At 48.1% G+C, this 20,359-nt stretch overlaps 1 protein-coding gene across 2 annotated transcripts in view; it reads left to right on the top strand.

The window, feature by feature from the left end:
- The window catches only part of LRBA (LPS responsive beige-like anchor protein), a 2,244,423-nt gene that overhangs the window by 1,576,947 nt on the left and 647,117 nt on the right, over positions 1-20,359 (top strand). The gene's annotated exons all lie outside the window — the stretch shown is intronic.

Genomic DNA, 20,359 nt, shown 5'->3' with positions numbered 1-20,359 from the left:
AAAGCGCAGGTGACTCCATCACAAAAACATGTTGTTTGATGATCAATAATTTTGAGGCCAATTCCTGTCTCGGGCACTAGGCCTAGCCACACAAGTGAGGTACCATTTTTAGCGGGCAACGTGGGGGAATGCTGGATGGGAGGGGGTTTGTGGTTTCATCAGATTCTAGAACATTCCAACACAGAAATGTGAGGAAAATGTTTTTCCCCCACAAAGTTTACAAGGGATTCTGGGTAACAGAACCTGGTAAGATCCACACTAGTCGCCCCATCCTATAGTATCCTGGATGTCTAGGTTTGAAAACTTTACAAGCTTGCTAGGTTTCCCTAGGTACCGGCTGAGCAGGTCCTAAAATTCACATTTAGGTACATTGCAAAAAAAGGGTAAATTTTCCGTGGAAAAATTTGATGCGTCCACGTTGCGTTTTGGGCCATTTCCTGTCGCAGGCACTAGACCTACCCCCACAAGTGAGGTACCATATTTTATCAGGAGACTTAGGTGAATTCTGGGTGGGTGAAAATGTGTGGCTCCCAACAAGTTCCAGAACTTTCCTTAACAGAAATGTGAGGAAAATGTGTTTTTTTCATTTTTACAAAGTTTGAGGTTTGCAAGGGATTTTGGGTAACAGAACCTGGTGAGAGCCACACGAGGCACCTCATCCTGGATTCCTCTGGGTGCCTAGTTTCAAAAAATGTATGGGTTAGTTAGGATTCCATAGGTGCCAGCTGAGCTACGGTCCAAAATCCACAGCTAGGCATATTGCGATAAAAAGGTCAGTTTTCACTGGAAAAATGTGATGTCCAGTTTCGTTTTGGTATGTTTCCTGTCGCGGGTACTACGCCTGCCCAAACAAGTGAGGTGCCATTTTTATTGGTAGGCTTAGGGGAATTCTGGGTGCATGGAAGTTTCTGGGTTCCCAGAATTGCAACCCCGCCTCGTGGTGTACAATACTATTCGATACGAATGATGGTAAAGACAACAAGCGTTTTAGGAAATGATTTTCTTCTGTTTGCAAGGCCACACTATTTGTGTAGCCCCAAAGTCCTGCCCCATATATAGCAGTACCTACTCTTTTAGCTTTATAGATGGTTACCATTTCCTTGATTGGTCGGTTACCCAATTTGGCCGCAAATTTAAAAATCCCTTGATAGGCCCTACTAATTTTTGCTCTTGTATTTGCGATAGGTTGGGACCATGTACCAGTGCCTGAGAATAGGTGATAGTACGTTTTGAGTACTATCTATAAAAAAGGTTCTACAGGGTTTTTATTTAGACCCACATATCATGTTGTATGTTTTCAGTTTATTAACTACCATCCTCCATTGTTTTATAAAGCCCGAAAACCCATCCATCAATCTTTGGAAGCCTACTGGGGTTCGTGCCAATAGTACTGCGTCGTCCGCATATAGTAATGCCGGTATCGTACGACCAGCCACCCTCGGTGCATCAGCCTGTATTTTTTGTAAATAACTATGAACCTCATTTATAAAAAGAGAAAACAAAATTCGAGCTAGCACACAGCCTTGTCGTATACCCTGTCCAACTTTAAATTTAGGTGTACATTCGGCCTGAGGACCAAAACGGACTGCACTAGTTAATTTTTTTATATAACAGCAAAGAAAACTAGTAATCGCCCGAGGGGCTCCCAGGTCAATCAAAGTTTGCCAAAGTAGAATATGGTCAACTAAATCAAAAGCACTACTCAAATCGGCAAAGCATACATTTAAGGTACCCATCTTTGCCCTATTATTTTTTCCGATGAGTAGTTCCAATTTAAGGCATTGTTCAATAGTGCCCAGGCGTTTCTAAACCTGTATTGCACAGGCGTTAAAATATGGTACTCCTCAACCCATTCACCCAACCTTTTGAGTAAAACCCGACTCATAACTTTTAAAGAAGTATCTAAAAGGGAGATCAGGCGATAATTGTTAGTCAGTTTTATCCCCCTTTTTATAGATTGGGACAATGACAGACTCGCCCCATGTTTGTGGTCTTTTTCCCATTGTGGCTGAATTAAACACTCTTGTTAGAATTGGTCCCCACAGTTCCGGTTCGAATTTAAAAACGTTGACTAGGACTCCATTGGGACCTGATGCCCGCCCCTCCTTGCACTCTTCTGGATTGCCTGGAGGACTTCTTCACATGTGGTGTCTAAGGAGCAGGGCCTCTCTTCATGGGGTTCCTGGTCTAATCCCCCCCACCGTCACCTCATTATTATTAAAAATTCCAGAAAAGTGTCACCCATTTGTTCGCCGGGATAAATGAGCCAAGCTCTGGTAAGTCATCATGTTAAGAAATGGGGCATTTACTGTATTCCAGAGTTTATTGTTCCCAGTTAATTTCTGAGGATATGATCCGATTTTCCCACGATTCCTCTTGTAATACCTTTTTCCTGTCTACTAGAGGAGTCTTATACTTTGGTCGTAGGGTTTTAATCGCCAGTACGTCTCGCAATGATTTGGACAGTTCATATTTAAGCACCTGAAATGCTTTTGGTGCAAGTACTGTCTAACCATCCCTTTTTATTTTTTGGTGTTTTATCGATCTGCCTGGTTAAAAGCGTTTTAATAAACATAGTGATACAGTTAAAATTTCTAATTACTATGATTGGGGAAACCTCATCCTGGAGGCAGGTGGCCATTTCACGCTGATTATGTGTTATTATTTGCTTTAATGTTCTACTTGGATCAACGCCCGTCCACTTTATTCTAATTCTTTTTTCCTAAAAGGGGGTAATATGATCAGCTAGAGCAAAGACTTCACGCTTGTGACCCCAGAAAAACAAAGACAAGGCCAGTAAATTCTGGTCACTCAAAATGAAGGGAGCAACAATGGGATTACCACACCTTAAAACTTCTGGGGTAGACACTAGTATATGATCAATAACCAAGTACATATTTCTCCCTATAAAGGTTGGAAATATGACCCCTTTTTGCCCACAACCTCCTCTAAGTAGGAGAAGATCATACTTGGATATCATCTGGTTTAGAGCTTCCCCATACTCATTATGGCAAAAGTGGTCAGTTCCATCCCCGTCACCAAGGGTGGGGCTTCATGCCGGAAAGTTGGACATACCGCATGCCTGTGTATTAAAATCTCCTCTCCACAACAGGACGTAATCTGTATTAATTTGAGCTAAAAAGATTTCTAGTTGCCGTACAAGAGCTGTTACCACATTAATACGGCTCGAGTCAAAAATTTTAATATAGAAATTTACTAAGATAAGATCTTTCCCTTCCTTTTTGCTTAGCCATAAAATCTGGGCATGTTGTTCCACTGATACGGCTTTTTTTTTAACCCTTACAGAAATTTTGTTAGAGATAAGTGTCTGTAGGCCCCCCTTTGCTCGACCTGATTGTGAACCAGTTGCTGGAAGGAAATGGGAAGAATAGCCATGGATATGTACATGATTTATGCCCTAGGTTTCCTGTAAACATATATCGTGACCGGAGATAAAATGTACCCAGTCAATGTTCTCAACCGTTCCCCACGTGAGTGTCTTGTCAGCCCTATATCTGTTGCTCTGGTTTTAGAGGGATCTTTTTCTGGTTCCTCATATGCCTCCCCTACAACGAACACCGTGATTTCAGCTTGCTCACCCGAATGAAGGACCTTTGTTGTATGTGGGCCATTCATAAGCCCTAATATTCTTAACTGGCTTTCGATAGGTGACAGAGTAGGCGACCCTCTCAGCTCTAAATTTAGCAGTGGTGTCAGTCAATCGCATTGTTCCAAATCGCTGAGGGGGGGAAATCTGTTATGGAGGGCTAACTCTCTATTACCACCCTCAACTGGAACAACGGTTCTTGTTTGACCCCCCACCCCCTAAGTGATCTGCATTCATTAACCAGTATCGAGGAGTATCAAGGGAAGAAAAAAAAATAGGGTAAGACTTGTATCTGTGTACCCCCTGGGGAGTCCCTACACAGATGGTCCAAGAGAGCTCTAGGGCTATAATGATTATTGAAGTTCAGGATAACACAATCCCCATCCATTAATGTATTTGTCGAGCCTAGCCACTCCACCCTTCTCACCATGATGATTTGTTTTGCAAGTGGAACAGCCCCAATTACCCCTCTAGGGACCTTATGGGACAACCAGTGCAGAGATTTGTTTATCAATTGGGTAGTATTTTCAGTCTGATCTTTCCTTAGAGTTCGCCAAAATCAGGACAAGAGGGTCTGAAGCCAGAGGGAGATGCAATGACTGATAGATTTTAGTGCGAGCCCCTCCTAATTGAGCTATATTTACTGGGGTGAGTGCCCCCTCCCCCATGTTCCAATAAAGTTAGACGGGTTTTAATGTTTAGGTTGTTCTTGACAGTAACAGAATGCAGCAAGGGGGTCTCGTCTCTCCGGTGCAGTTGGTGTTCTGCAGGTACTGTGTGGACCATTTTTGCTTTGGGCTCGTTTTGGGCATTAGTTGACAAACTACTCATAGTGGGGATCTATTTAAATTCCCCTCATTTAAATTGGGGAACTCCAACCCTCCCTCTCCCCCCTGGGTAGGTTGGTTCCTATGTACATTATCATTGCGAGGGTGCGGCTGAGGCCCAGTGTGTTGATGCGGAGGCCCCTCAGATTGGTAGGGAGGCTCAGTAGAGGAATGACAAAATGACATTTTCTCCTTAATTCTTATTAGTTGTGCTTGCAACGGGTTCAACAGAACAGTAATTAGGGTCTCAAACCTCTTCCACATTCCAACACCCTCAGTTAGTGGGAGGGAAGCAAAATCATTGGTTATCACCGGGGACACATTCTGATTTGGGCCAACCTCAGTTCTTTCAGATCCTTCCTTCCCTCTGCATCTTTTTGGTTTGGATTTCTGCTTTACCTACTGCTTTGCCACTCCACCACCTCTTCTGCGTTTCTCTGGGGGCTCACTATTCCAATTGGGCGCACCCCTGTTGGACCCCATCCCACTATTGATAGCTTAAATCTAGTTATAGGCTCATCATCAGGGGGTTGGAGCCCACTGGTGCAGCTGTAAGTATGGCTAATGCCATGGTACTAATGCGTTAGGGGTGAGGCTAGTGAGGTGGTTAGTGGGATATTGGTACCATGTGAAGAGCGCTGCTGGGTTGGTCAAAGAATCAAGAGAAAGGCTTCTCTCTGTTAAAGCAATCTTGTGAGCCAATACCGATTCTGCCCTTGTTAAGAAAGCATCCAGTGTCCTGCCGCACTCCCTCCTGTTTGATCAGCACGGTTCTTCCTTTTTGCCATTGATAATAACTTTTTAGGAGTGAATATAAGCAAGGAAATAGAAAAATACACGCAATCTAGACTGACTACAATGAACTGGGAATCACGTGACCGTACCCAGAGTGCTCCAAATCATGGATAACAGAGGGTGGACCCAGTCCAGTCTCTTCTGGGCTCCAACGGGCGTGGAAGGGCCCGTCTTTGGACTGGCTCCACGTGGCTCGGGCCCGCGCACGCGTCCTACACTGCAGAAACCTGTTAATGACTTTTCAGCACCTCCGGCGCGTTGGTGACGGCGCTGGCGCCTCCTAGCGCAAGGGCTGGTGGGGGACGTAGTCCCTAGCTGCCCCAGTTAAAGTGCCGGTGCCTGTCTGTTGCGAGCTCCCGCACTGCGGAACCCCGTGAATGGTTTTTAAGCCCATCCGGCGCATTGGTGACTGCGCTGGCGCCTCCTGGCGCAAGGGATGGTGGGGGACGTAGTCCCTAGCTGCCCCAATGAATGTGCAAGTGCCGGTGCCTGTCCATTGCGAGCTCTCGCCTTGATACCCATTTTTCACTCTTTATATTTTACCAAATTAATTGCTTTGTACCCGGTACATAATAAAAAACCATTGCAAGGTGCAGCTCAGTTGTTGGCGCTGGGTACCTCGGGTTCTTGGTGAATCTACAAGCCCAATATATCCTCACAACCAGAAGGGTCCCGCAGACATAACGGTATGTTGCTTTAAAAAATCTAGCAAAGTTAGAAGTTACAGGTGAAATTGCATGCACAAATGGCTGTTTCTTTCAACTCAATTTCAATCTTATTTTATTTTAACTGTTTATTTCTGTAGGAAAACCTGGAAGGATCTACACAAATAACGCCTTGCTGAATTCAGAACGTTGTCTTTGTTTCAGAAATGTATAGCTTTCCGGGGTCCATTATTGGTTTACACCATTTCTACAACTAACTGGAAGGATGTCAAAAGCACAAAAAAAGGAAACATTGACTATGTCCTAGTAAAATGCCAAAACTGTGTAGAAAAATGTGGTTTTCTGACAAAGGCCTGCCTGTTCCTGAAAGCTGGGAAGATTGTGATTTCAGCACCACAAACCCTTCGTTGATACCATGTGCAGGGAAAAAAACAGGCCTGTTTTCTCCAGCACATTTTTCCCAGCTCCCACCCCCCGCACCCAAAATTTAGCTGTATTTTGCCTAATTTCTTGGTCCTCTCTAGGGGAGCCCACAAACCCTGGGTACCTTTAGAATCCTCAGGATGTTGGAAGAAAAGGGCCCAAATTTGGCATAGATACCATATGTGAACAAAAATGTATGGGGGCATAAGTGCAAAATATCACAAATAGCCAAAAAAGGGCGTGGCACCAGGGGGGTTGGAGGCCTGGCAGTGTAGGGGTTAAAAAGCAGATCAATGTGTTTACTGTCTTCACTAGATCAGCGACAGTTAAAGCAGATTAATTTGGGGTTTCTGTGACACTCTGGTAGCTTAGCCCACGCAGGGCACTGCAGGCTCAGATGGGTCTTAAAATTGTGCTAGTCCATTGTCTTCAAACTTGCTTTAAGAGTTAGCCAGTGTCTCATTAATGCTTTGAATTGTACTTTATCACTTTTGAGTATTTCCACAGACCACCTTGTTGCCTTCTCCATGAGTGCACTGCAAGTGGTCCAGAGGCACAGCTGCTTGCCTAAGCTTATTCTACAGGCCTTACATTAGGCATGTCGGTTTATTGTAATTTCAGGCAAACTTGACTCATTGCCGTTTTTTAAGGATCTTGTTGAACATCAAATTCTTTGAATCAGGAACAGTAGCTAGTCTAGTCCTACTTCCCTCTAAAGCCTGCATGTCTTCACCTTTTCCATGGAGACATTGTTCTTTGGAGAAAAGGCTTTTCTTTTACATCACCTAGTTAGTCCTCTGTTTAAGATCTATTACTTTTGTGCAAGTTCTCTTTTCACCAAAACCATGAATGTTCAGACTGAGAGACTGTGGAACAAACGGAGATCAATTTTGTTATGCGCAACCAGCTTAAAGAAAGCAGCTGTTTCCCATGTGTGGCCCACAGTTCAACGCTGTTCTTTTCACCAGAATTGCTAATTCCTGGTGCTTTTTTTCTGTGCTGGTTGCTGATACTTTTTTGTTCAGTCCTCTAATTTTTGGGAAATGTATACCTTTAAAAAACAAAAACATATATATATTTTTTGTTATTGCTCTTTGGATCTATTCTGTCTACAAACACCTGGCATGTTTCTTTTAGTTTTCTAGTATGTAGTAGAGTTGTGGTTGCTCTTTGTGCCATTTATCCACAATGTCAAGGTGAGAGGTGCCTTTTATGACTAACTTCATGGTGGTTAGAGGCACTTTCTGGTCTTTCACTGGGTATTTCAACTTGTGAGCCAAAGCCTGGGTCTAACACTGGTCTTCTTAGTGGGTCTATGGGCCTTCCTTTCTGATGGATACTTCGAACTGCAGATTCCTGACCTTAAAATACTCTCCAGGCACCAGACTGGATCTGGAAACTTGTCTCCAGCAATTCTCCTGCTCGTCTCTAGGTGGCGCTGTGTGGCTTCACCCTGCCTCCATATCTCCCCAGACATAACGAAGCAGAGCTGCATAAAATCGCTGCCCCAGGCACTCTGATGTAAGTTCTTCCAACATGGATCTGGACCTCCTCTCACAATTTCATTGTTCTTCTGACAAATTTCAAACTAAATTCAGTGTGGTAGGAAATGGTGTTCCCTCCTAAACAACACGTTTCAACTCATTCTGTGACTGTAGACAGTCAGGGACCAATATGAGATGTGTCTATGGTGTATAAACTCAGAACGCAACTTGATGTCATGCGATAAATGGCCATCATGCACTTGAAGGTGATTCTGGACCAGGAAGCAAAGCTGTAAGCTGCCGAACATAAGAAGTCGTCACAGGCCACACACATGGTCCATGCCCACTCCAAAATAACGGGCGAGCACTTAGTTCGCTCCCAAGGGCATTCCCGCAAAAAGGTCAACTTTGCTGTCAAAGTCCAAATGCAAACACAAAAAAAATAACAGGACTCGACCCCTTTCTGCTACTCCGCATCATATTTTTGGTGCCCTACTTTCTCCCTTTGGTGCACCTTTGGGCACCAAGGAACTGGAGGGGCCTCTAGTCTGTTTGCCACTTGAAGGTCCGTCCTCCGCACTGCGTGATTCCCTTTGACCCGCTCTGGGCCCTGTACCAACTTTGATACTGATTTCCACTTCTTTGAATTTATGGATTTCTTTTTTTGTCTGCACCTTTTTTCTTTGGCTCATTTACTGACACTCTCTTGATCAGTTTACACAAACTGACTATAACTGCCTAGTTTATTAATAATTCCTTATCAGCAGCTAACTTTTTGTTAAGGCCCGTTAGGGTCTCCCGACAGTGGTTTCTGAGAAACAAACAAAAAAGGATCTCCGTTCTGTGCCTTTTCTTATATAGGAGATATGATTCTAGAAGGACTTAGTTGAATTTCGGAGATTGTGATGCTAGCTCTGATCCTTCTGTGAACCTTTTGCACTTCTCTACTCCTTTGGCTCTCTCAAATTGTACAACTGCGGCTGCAACATTTTGTATTGGTGAAGACATTTGACACACTAGATCTTCCAGCTAGAAGTATCTTTGTCAGTTACATCCCTTCAGATTTAAGTAATTCTGAGTGTTTCTACTGGGAAGATGTCCTTACCCATGAATATTCAAATGTAAAAAGTGGATCCTTTTTTGGAAGAAACTGAATGTAGTTTATTTTTCCTTTCCTTCCCACACCAGTGGAAGCTAAAATCTGGGTATTTACATCTGACCCACGTGAAATGACATTGCGGTATCTACTTAGGCGCCGCCGTCAGTTCTTTTTTTTGTTCGTTTTTTTTGCACCAGCCAGCGCAGATCTGGAGAAAGCGGTACCTCGAGTCACTTTTTGACTCTATTTTTGTGACTTTTGTCGACACCCTTTTTGAGTCGATCGACTCCTGGTACACGGAGGGATATCACGTCGGACTGGCTTTAAGGCTCCTGACTCTTGTCACAAATTAATGTCGGTCACGGACCCGCACCTCGTGTGCCTTTGGTGCCTGGTGCGCGACCACGACCCGAAGTCGTGCTCCGACTGCCGGGCCATGAACCTGAAGTCTGTGCGGGAGCGGTCCTGAAAGTTTATCGAGGCCCGGCAGTCCGCTCCGCTCTTTTAGAGGTCCCGGTCCAGAGGGAGGTCGTGGGACCGGTCTTGGAGCCACCACTACCACTCGTCATTGAAGTCTTCGTGTTCGGGTAAGTCGAAGCACAAGAAGAAGGCGAAGAAGCTTCGTCGCTCTTCGTATTCTCCCCGGCCGACGTGGCGCGGGAAGCAGTAGGTAGTTGTCCGGCTCCTCCCACAGAGCCTGTTGGGTCGACTCCTGCCTTTCCGGGAGCCGGAGCGACCTGGGCGATCCCTGCTCCGCTTCTAAGCTTGTACGAAGCCTTGCACTCCATCTTCGGGCAGACCGACGGCGCCGGTGCTCCTTCTGGCCCCGCTGACTCGGCAGGGGGCTCTAGACCTTCAATGCCGGTGGCTTCGGCTCCAGCACCGCAGGGCCCCCAAGGATCCAGGCCTGGATCAGGATCGGCGCCGGTCGACCTTCTGACACCTCCTCCGAGTCCAGTGACGACGCCTCTGCCGCTGGTTGTGCCCCCAGCCAGCATCAGCCCCGCCTCCCTCTCGATGAGTACATAGAGCCGGACCGACGTCACCCGACGTTGGGATTGGCGCCGATCCGAACGTTTGTGCCCCTGTTCTCCCTTGATATTTCCTACCACACTGAGTGGCTACCAGGAGAGTGTGAGGAGGACTGGGAGGGGTCTGTGGACCCTCTTGCAGACCAGTTAGAGGTACCAGACTGGAGAGAGGATTTGGGTGACGCCAGTGGTCCGGATACCTCCCCAGACCTTGGCATGCTTTCTCCCCCTACCGTTGCTTCGGAGGTGGTGCTGTGTAGGGCAGACAAGGCCCTAAACCTCGGGCTTCCTACGGTGGCGGTCAGGACTAACCTACTGACTGAGGTGCTGTGGACAGGATGTATGCCCAACGCCACCGCCCAGCCCCGGGCGACCCCATTTTCCTCTCTTCCCATCCTACCCCAGAGAGCTTGGTAGTCCAAGCCTCCACGTCCAAATGCGCATTCCCTAGCGCACCATCTGATAGGGAATCCAAGAAGCTGGACCACCTTGAGGAGATGTTTTCTTCCTCCAGCTTCGGACTACGATCGGTGAACACCGCATGTCTGTTGGGCCATTACTCCCACTCAGTGTGGGACACGTTGCACAGGTGCCACCACAGTGCCCGGAGGAGGCCCTGGCCGTGCTCTCCCGTGCGGTTGCCGAAGGGAGGGACGCAGCAAAGTTCACCATTCGGTGTGGGCTAAACACCTCTGACTCACTGGATAGGACGATTTCCACGTCGGTAGCACTGAGACGCTACGCCTGGTTGAGGACCACTGACTTCTCGGGTGATGTCCAAGCAGCGCATTTGGGCATGCCCTTTGATGGCCGTTGTCTGTTTGGCGACAAGGCAGACAACGCGTTTGAGCGCTTTAAGAATTCTAGGGGACCGGCCAGTTGGTGGAAGACAAGGTTCTTGAAGTCTTGGCTGAAGAGAAAAACATTTTTGATATGTAGATCAATATATGCCTACTCTGCTTTAAATTTGATTTGCCCATCTCAACAAAAAGCTTCAGCATAATCTAATCGACCTCCAGAGTTTTAATCAATGCTGATGTATGTGTGATTTAGATCCGTTTAGTTTTTTCAGGTAAAGTGTCCTCAACAACCCCAGGGACTCTTAGTGAGGAGGTGATGCTTCAATAAAAAAACACTCCATGTAATTTCACTGCTGACATCAAGAAGTCAGGAAGACTATTGTTGACATTCCAGTAGAAGACAACTCTTTCATTCACTTTGAGGGTATGTCCGCTATTGATTTTGAGTCCTATCATTCATATTAAGAGCCTGTCTCTTAAACATCTGCAGTCTCCTCCAATACAATCCACATAACGTTTGATGTTCCCCTGAACTTCAGTTAAAGGTTCGGCAGCTCTTGTCCCTTGATGCCATAGATGTGGCTCCCTCAGCCAAAACTACCAAGGACTTCTGCTACCACCACTTACGTGCAGATGGATTGATATTTACTTTTAATCTATCATGCCTAAAGGTCTAAACTCTTGATTTTAAATCTCAAGGCAAATGTAAGCACATTTGCTACCCCACCTTTTTTGATCCGAGCATATCTCCTGTGATAAGTGTGTGAAACGCAGACCCTTACTTCCTGAATTTCTGCACTTACTAAGCACATCTCTGTTAACCAGCCCAAATGTAAGCGAATTGTGCATGTCATCCTCAAATTCTCCATCACCTCCAGTTCATGATGTCAGTCATTTTGGGTCCAGCTGTGACAGCAGAAGTATTTAAGAACTTGTGTAGGTTTCCCTTGTAACTCAATCTGTGCTACAAAATGACTCCAAAAACTTTTGATTGCTCTGTACTTAAGCTAAAAAAAGAGAGGTGTTCTTTCAGAAGGCTGCATGTGATTACACTGACTGCCAGTGAAAAATGGAATTGAATACAAGGTTGCCTGTCTAGCCAATAATTGGTTATGTAGATGTTCCCCATTTTAGCTCTGTCATAAATTAAGCGTTGGTTCCATCAATCCCCTAGCTGGTCCTAAATGTTTCCTTTCCTTGAAGAGAGCAGACTGGTCTCTAGCCCAAGCTCAGAAAATCAGTAACACACTAAGATTTAAGCAATCCTTAATACAGTCATGAAGATCTTCAAAATGTCTGTCATTCTTATCACTCATTCTGAGCATAGTTAAAGGGAATGTCTTTAATTATTAAGTAGCTATGGTGGTATGTAAATGTTGTAAAGCAAACACAAGGAGATGATGGATGGAGTGCTGAAACGTTTCACTCACCCCCAGCCGCAGGTATGTAAATGCTGCACCTGTCTGTGCACACACATTCTCAACCAGTGTCTCCCACTACAAAATGTCAAGTGATTACCCTTGTCCAGGTCCTATGGACAATGCAGCTTGGGGTATGGTTGTGCTTGGTGAATGCCTACATTTTTATTAATAGGACAGCATCATCACTTGTTCTTAAAGGCTGTTTCTGACAGATACTTTAACTGCAGATTCCTGACCTTTAAAATATCTTCAAGCACCAGAATGGATGTGGAATATTTTTCAGCATAGCCCGTGCTCCAATAGGTGGTGTCATGAAGCTTGGCGTCTCCTCCACTCTGGTCCGGACCTGACTGGAACCAGATGTAGGTGCTACCACATGCGCACGGATGCTAGTTCCTTTCTTTCTGATAGATACATCTGCCGTGTGGATTCCTCACCTTGTGAATATCCCCCTTGCGTCAGCAACGTTCGAAATTTTCTTCGTAGTACGCCGACGTGGGCGACGTCACAGGAGCACGGCATCGCGCGCGACTCCGTCTGACGTCACCGACCCCATATCAGGCCCACGCCGGCGTGATGACGTCAGTTCCCTTTTTTCCGCGTCTTCAACGCTAACGGTTTTCGGGATCTTCGGCGATACTTAGTATCTAGCTGTTAATTATTTGTCACTGTTTCTCTTTTGCGACTTGATTCTTCACCGAAGATGTCGTCGAGGAAAACAGGCTTTAAACAATGTAGGTCTTGTGCCCGCATGATGTCTATCACTGACCCACATAAGGATTGTTTGTGGTGTCTTGGTTCGAGTCACGACGTCAAAAACTGCAATTCCTGTTTTAAAATGAATCCAAAGGCGCTTCGGGAGCGTGAAGCTAAATTACTTTTGGCGAAAGTAAAACAGGATACTGGAAGATATTCGAGATCGACGTCACGAAGATCGAAGTCGAAGCAAAGGTCTCGATCGAAGTTGGGATCGGCGTCGAGATCCAGAGCGGGTTCGAGATCTGAAGAGGAGTCGAGATCTAAAGCGAAGTCAAGATCCAGAGAGAGATCTAGGTCTAGATCTAAGTCGGCTTCCGGTCACGCTTCGAGCTCCTCGAGGAGAAAGCATAAGAGGAGGAAGCACAGTTCAAAACATCATTCGGAGAAGGAATCCTCTGACTCGAAGAAAAAGTCTCACAAACATCGTAAAGACTTTGTCTCTCCTTCGCCTGCCTTGTCAAAAGAAGGTTCTCCGGAGCCGGATCCGGATCCGATATCCTCGCATCCTTCGGAGCATGGAGAGGAAGAAGAGGTGATTCCTCAAGATCCGACTCCAATGGAGACTCCTGTGGACCCCGAAGGTCAGAGTGAGAATGTGTCGAAACGGCCTCCATTGGAACATCCGGTAGGTCCGTACCCTCCCTTTCCTGGTCCCGGTCAGGACCCCTCGCATTTTCTCAATGCGATGTTTGGAGTGTATTCCAGGGCGATGTACCCCGCTGGAGCGCCTGTTGGTCCCATGGGTCCATTATCGTACAATCTGGGTATTCCTCAGTCGTACGCCCCAGCTCCATTTATGCCTTTCATGCCGGCGCCTCTTCCACCTTGGCTCGGTACGGCTCCACCGAGGTCTTCGACTCCGCATGCGGCTTCGCCGACTCCGGATCGACCTCGTAGTCGAGATCGAGGTACCACACCTGTTCATGATTCTCGTCCTACTGCTCCGGCTCCTCGATCGACGTCGGAACCGGCTCCGTCGGAGTCGTTACCGGATCCGTCGACTTCGGTTCGATTGGAGTGGTCGAGGCGAAGAGCTCAGCGTCTTCTCGAGCAAAGAGATGATGAAAGTTCTGATGTGGAAGAAGGCGAGCTTCCTGATCATGATGATGATTTCGATGAACTTCGGGAGGCTAGTGGTCTGGAACTCTCTCCTGAGTGGGGTCTGCCTTCGACTTCTGATGCTCCGTCTAGGGATGTGGCACCCTATCACGTGGTTATTAGGAAGGCTGCTGATCTTCTTAACTTAAAGCTGCCCACAGTGGAATACAAGCCCAACATCCTCACTGAAGTCTTGCATTCTCCCTCTTCAATTGTTGAGCCTACACTGCCATTTACTGATGCCTTGGCGGATCCAATAAAGGAGATTTGGAAGAGGCCATTATCTGCTCCTGCAGTTTCAAGAGTTATTGCGAGGCGCTATAGGGTGGCTCCTGATGACCCTGCTTTTCTTTCTACGCATCCATCACCAGAAAGTCTTGTGGTACAGGCGGCTTGCTCTAATAGGGCTGCAGGCTCTTTCCCTCAAGTGCCAGCTGACAAAGAGTCTAAGAAGTTAGATCAGTCTGCGAAGAAGACTTTCTCTTCTGGGAGCATGGCTCTTAAGTCATCAAATGCTACTTGCCTTTTAGGTAGATATGTGCATGCATTAATGGACTCAGTGAAGCAATTGTCATCAAAACTTCCTGAGGAGGATAGGAAGAACTTTAATGAAGTGGTCTCTGACACTCAGGCTGCTGCCCGCATGGTCATTCAGAGCGGCATGGACACTGTGGATTATCCAGTATTTGGGTGTCTTTCATAGATTCACATGCCTGAATCATTCCCCGTCGTCGAGACGGGAGCCTCCGGTAAATAAAAAAGTAATGTCCTATAGACATACATAGAGAAAATAGGCCCAAGGGTCTCCCCTTAGTGGCCTTTCCTTGTCCTTATGTAAAAAGGACCAAACTCTTACAGTCAGCCAATCAGCTCCGACCTCCCTCTAGGACCTCCCTGGGAGGAGCCCCAGTCCCTCAGATTTTCTACCGCACGTTGTGCTAGGGAGTCTCCAGCTTGAGCTCTGCTCAAGATTACTTATAATCATCTAACTTTCTTCAAAAGTGATTCCTCGCTCTCAACCCTTCAAGGATTCTTCACTACACTGTTTTGCAGTAAGTGGCTTCTTTCCACAAACTTCTTCCATGTCGGAGTCACAGAAGAAAGCCCTGTTCAGGGCCTGCTCTTCCTGTGGGAAGAAGAGGATCCATGTGGATGATAAGCATGAGCTATGCTTGTACTGCCTTTACCCAGATCATGTCTCGGACAAGTGCAGGATCTGTAGGTCTTTCCCTAAAAAGACTGTGAGAGACAGGGAAGGACGCCTTCTCATCTGGCTGGACAGGCTGAAGGACAGAGACAATCTAGAATCTTCTGAGAGCAGTGTTTCCAAAAGCTCAGAAGTCTCTAAAAAGAGGCCTAGGGTATCTTCCCCGGGCCCCTCAGACACTCCTCCTAAGAAGACAAAAAAGTCTTCAGAGGCAAGATCTACGTCATCTTCAGTGTCTGTTCAGGCTGATCACACCTTCAAAAGGCCTGCTCCATCGTCTACCAGACAGACCCACAAAACAACCTCTGTCACAACCACTGTGTCGACGACATCAGCGTCATCGCCTTCAGCGTCGACGACGACGACTACTTCCTCAACATCATCAGGTAGACCTGTTTCCTCTATTATATTACTGCAATCGTCGTCGACGACGAAGACCCTGTCGACGACGAGAACCACACCATCGACGACGGCATCGTCATTAACGAGCCCACCGTCGTCGATGAACTCACAGACGTCGACGACGAAGACACCGTCGACGGCGGGCTCGCCGTCGACGAAGGTACCGACGACGACAACATCGTCATCGAAGTCGTCGACGACCAAGGTACAGTCGTCCACGCAGTCGACGACGGCACCGTCGACGAAGGCACCGTCAACGAAGGAACCGTCGACGAAGGAACCGTCGACGAAGGAACCGTCGACGAAGGAACCGTCGACGAAGGAACCGTCGACGAAGGAACCGTCGACGAAGGAACCGTCGACGAAGGGACCGTCGACGAAGGGACCGTCGACGAAGGGACCGTCGTCGTCGACGACGCCGACGACGAAGGAAGACTCGTCGTCGGAGATGGCATCGGAACCATGGAAAAAATCCGAACTGGTAGAGATGCCGACCCTCATGCTACCGCCGTCGACGACGCCCTCGACGTCGACAGGAACACATGCTGCGTCTAGCAAGTCTAGAAAAACGCAAATTACCCCGGAAACCACGTCTCCGAGCAAAGTGGAGATGCAACCACCTCACGACATCTTCCAAAGTGAGGAATCCGAAGAGGATGACCACATGGGTCCAGCTACCTCCATCTCGGACCTCAACGTCAAGTGCCAAAGCACCGATGAGGAGCAGGAGGACCTAACTTTTCAGGAACACTCCATCCACACTAGTGTCCGCACGGAGGTCACCCCCATGATATGCCTACCGGCGACTCTGGTCAATGACCTGCGGTTCCTTGTACAGGACTACAAGCAAAGATTCCCGGATGCGGACAGTGGTCATCAGACACCGGTAGACCATACACCAGTGTCTGCCCCAAAACGATCTCAAACTCTCCCTCAAACCCACCGTGAGACCCAGCCGCAGGTGATGGACTCCTCGGACGACGACGAGGAGGAGGAAGAATTGGAGGAAGGAGAGGTCCAGGAAGTCCACTCGGTCCACTCGGACCAGGATGGAGATAACGAGTATGGAGATAACGAGTATGTAGCGCCATCCCCGGCTTCACCTGAACCGCGACAGGCGGATTCGCCGCCTGTGGACATAGCAGGCTTCCACAAAATTGTGGAACGGGCAGCGAAGAGATTCCATATGGTAGTGGAATCAACGGAAACGGACTGCTTCCTGCATGACTTCAAAGAGCAGACACAAAAGGCAACCAAATCTATTCCAATCATAGAGTTCTTGTGGGAACAGGGCAAGAAATTGATGCTGACACCCGCTTCCGTGCCTGCGGTTGTTCCGCGCCTGGACAAGAAATATAAAGCCCCACTTAAGGCGGCGGCTTGCCTCAACGGGCACCCAAAACCTGACGCGGTGGTCACGCAGGCGGCCCAGAAACACTCCCGCAACCCTTCCTCCCCACTGTCCGCTCCTCCGGACAAGGAAGGCAGGAAGCTGGACACGATAGGGAAGAGATTCACGTCCACGTCGGCCATGACCATCAAGATCGCCAACTCCATTGCCTTGTTGGGGCGCTACAATCGCCAACTCTGGGAGGACATAGCCCCATACCTGAAGGAACTGCCTGATGCCGTAAGGGGGGAAGTCAAGGCTCTCCTGTCGGAAGGTCAATCTTCGGCGGCGGAAATAATTGACTGCGCTATAGATGCAGCCATGACTGGCTTCCGTCAACTAGCCGGAGCTGCTGTGCTACGCCGTCAAGGATGGCTGAAGGCGACGTCGTTCCGCCAGGAAGTACAATTGAAGGTGCTGGACATGCCCTTCGACGGCCAGCATCTCTTTGGGGACAAGATCGACGAGGCACTGCAAACTATCAAGAAGGACACCGACACTGCAAGGGCACTAGGCACGTTACAGTCCCGGAACCAGTCCTTTCGAGGAAACCGATCCAGAGGTCAGTCCTCTTATCGCGGTTCCTACCAGAACCGGTCCTCGTATTCCTCTACCAACAAAAATCAATACCAGCATAAACAACAACAAGCCCGTCAATCTTCATACGGACGATCTACCTTCAGGGGCAGGAATTCCAAAAGGGGCGCTGGCGGACGCCAGTGACCGATTACTCCAGCCAGTCCCACCACCCTCTACATCCTTTCAAATTGGAGGGAAACTGACCCATTTCCTCGACAATTGGCAACACATCACCACGGACCGATGGGTTCTCCAAATTATAAGATTCGGACACTCTCTCGAGTTCACATCCCTGCCTCCCAACACACCTCCCAAAAGACGGACGCACAAACATCTACGGCTCCTTACCCTAGAACTCGCTATAATGCTACAAAAAAGAGCAATCGAACGAGTTCCAGCATCCCAGAAGGGGAAGGGGTTTTATTCACACTTCTTTCTTGTAAGACAGAAAGAGGACAAGTGGAGGCCCATTCTAGACCTTCGGGCACTCAATGCCTTCCTACGGAGCCAATCGTTCAGGATGGTGACGATTCAAGAAATCCTGGGCACTCTCGAACAAGGAGATTTCATGACATCCTTAGATCTCCAGGATGCCTACTACCACATCCCCATCCTCAAGCGTCACAGAAAGTTCCTGCGGTTCGAGGTGGCGGGCCGACATTATCAGTTCAGAGTCCTACCATTTGGCCTCAAGTCCGCGCCGCGGATTTTCACGAAGTGCCTAGCACCGGTGGCGGCATTTCTGCGTCAGTTGGGTCACCAAGTCTTCCCTTACCTAGACGACTGGCTGGTGAAAGCACCCTCAGCCGAGAACGCGGCAGCATCCTCCTGCGCCTGCACCAATCTTTTTCAGAGGCTAGGATTAACCATCAATCTCAAAAAATCCTGCATCACCCCTACGACAAGGATCACCTTCCTAGGGGCTATCCTGGACACGGAGTGCGTGAAGGCCTTTCCCTCGAAGGAGAGGGCGGACAAGATACTATCTCTGGCCACGGCTGTGGCGACAAAAACATACATCAAAGTGCGCACTTACACATCCCTCATGGGAATGATGTCTTCGTGCATACTCCTTATCCCTCACTGCCGACTCAGGATGCGCCCATTGCAGGAAGCTCTCGCAACCCAATGGACCCAAAGCACTGGCTCTTTCGAGGACATTGTGCAAATCACACCAAAAATGTCCACAAGCCTAGCTTGGTGGAGGAATCGAAAAAATCTGAATGTAGGATTACCGTTTCTCCTTCCGGCGACACCTCTGGTGATCACCACGGACGCCTCCTTGGAAGGATGGGGCGCCGTTCTACAAGATCTTCGAATCAGCGGCAAGTGGGACTCTCAGGAAAAACTGCTCCATATAAATCTCTTGGAGCTGAGGGCGGTATATCTTGCTCTACAGGCATTCCTGCCACGCATCCAGAACTCCCCAGTGCTCGTCAAAACGGACAACACCACGACGATGCACTACCTCAACAAACAGGGGGGAACGCGTTCGCTCTCTCTATCACGCGAATCGCAGAAAATCTGGAACTGGCTGGTGTTACACGGGATCCAACTCAAGGCGGACTATGTCCCCGGAAAAGACAATACTATCGCGGATGCCCTGAGCAGGCAAAGATCCCTCTCCCACGAGTGGGAGCTGAGCGACAACGCCCTGGAACACGTCTTCTCTCAATGGGGAGTCCCGAACATCGACCTGTTTGCCACCAAAGAAAACACCAAATGTCCGCACTACGCAAGCTGGCATCCCCAACAAGGGTCTCTGGGGAATGCATTCTCCATCGGATGGTCCAGCGCGTTTGCGTACGCCTTTCCTCCGTTTCCAATGATCCCGAGGCTCCTCAGGAAGATGAAGGCGGAGCCATGTACCCTAATCCTGATTGCCCCGTTCTGGCCGAGACAACACTGGTTCTCGGATCTACTTCGACTTTCCATCAGGTCACCGATCCGTCTGAGGCAGCACCCGAACCTCTTAACAATGTCCAACGGTCAGGTGCAACACCCGAACCTCCAATCACTCAAGTTGTCGGCCTGGCTCCTGAGCACAGGGAGTTCAGTGGACTAAATATCCCGCAGGACTGCAGGGATATCCTGTCGAAAGCGAGAGCGGATAGTACTAACAAAACCTACACTCTCAAGTGGAAACGGTTCTGCATGTGGTGTGTGGATCGGGATCTACGACCACTCTCAGTCACCCCTGAACAAATACTACCATACCTGCTGCATTTAGCACAGTCAGGCCTGGCACATGCATCCATAAAGGTTCACCTCGCAGCTATCTCTAGATTCACTAGGACTTTCACAGGACCTTCTCTGTGGTCCAGTAGACTAGTCAAACAATTCCTGAAGGGGCTCTACAGATCCTTTCCGAGGCCTCGGAAAGTCCCTCCAACATGGCAACTGAATCTGGTACTCAACCAACTCATGAGAAGTCCGTTTGAACCCATCCATCGAGCATCCATCAAACACATCTCCTGGAAAACAGCACTCTTGCTCGCTCTAACATCAGCCAGGAGAGTTAGCGAGCTGCAAGCTTTGTCCATTCAGGAACCATATATGCAATTCAGACAAGACAGGGTAGTGCTGAGACCAAACCCTAAATTCATACCTAAAGTCCCTTCGGACTTTCATCTCAACGAGCCAATTGTCCTCAGGTCCTTCTTTGCAAATCCGTCCACAGCAGCGGAAAGAGCGCTGCATTCTCTGGACCTTCAGAGGTGCCTAAAATTCTACCTGGACAAAACTAAGGCTCTCAGGAAATCTTCACAGCTG

Source organism: Lissotriton helveticus, chromosome 2_1, assembly GCF_964261635.1.
Source record: "Lissotriton helveticus chromosome 2_1, aLisHel1.1, whole genome shotgun sequence".
NCBI classification, from domain to species: Eukaryota; Metazoa; Chordata; class Amphibia; order Caudata; family Salamandridae; genus Lissotriton; species Lissotriton helveticus.
This window is presented reverse-complemented; position numbering and strand designations above follow the sequence as displayed.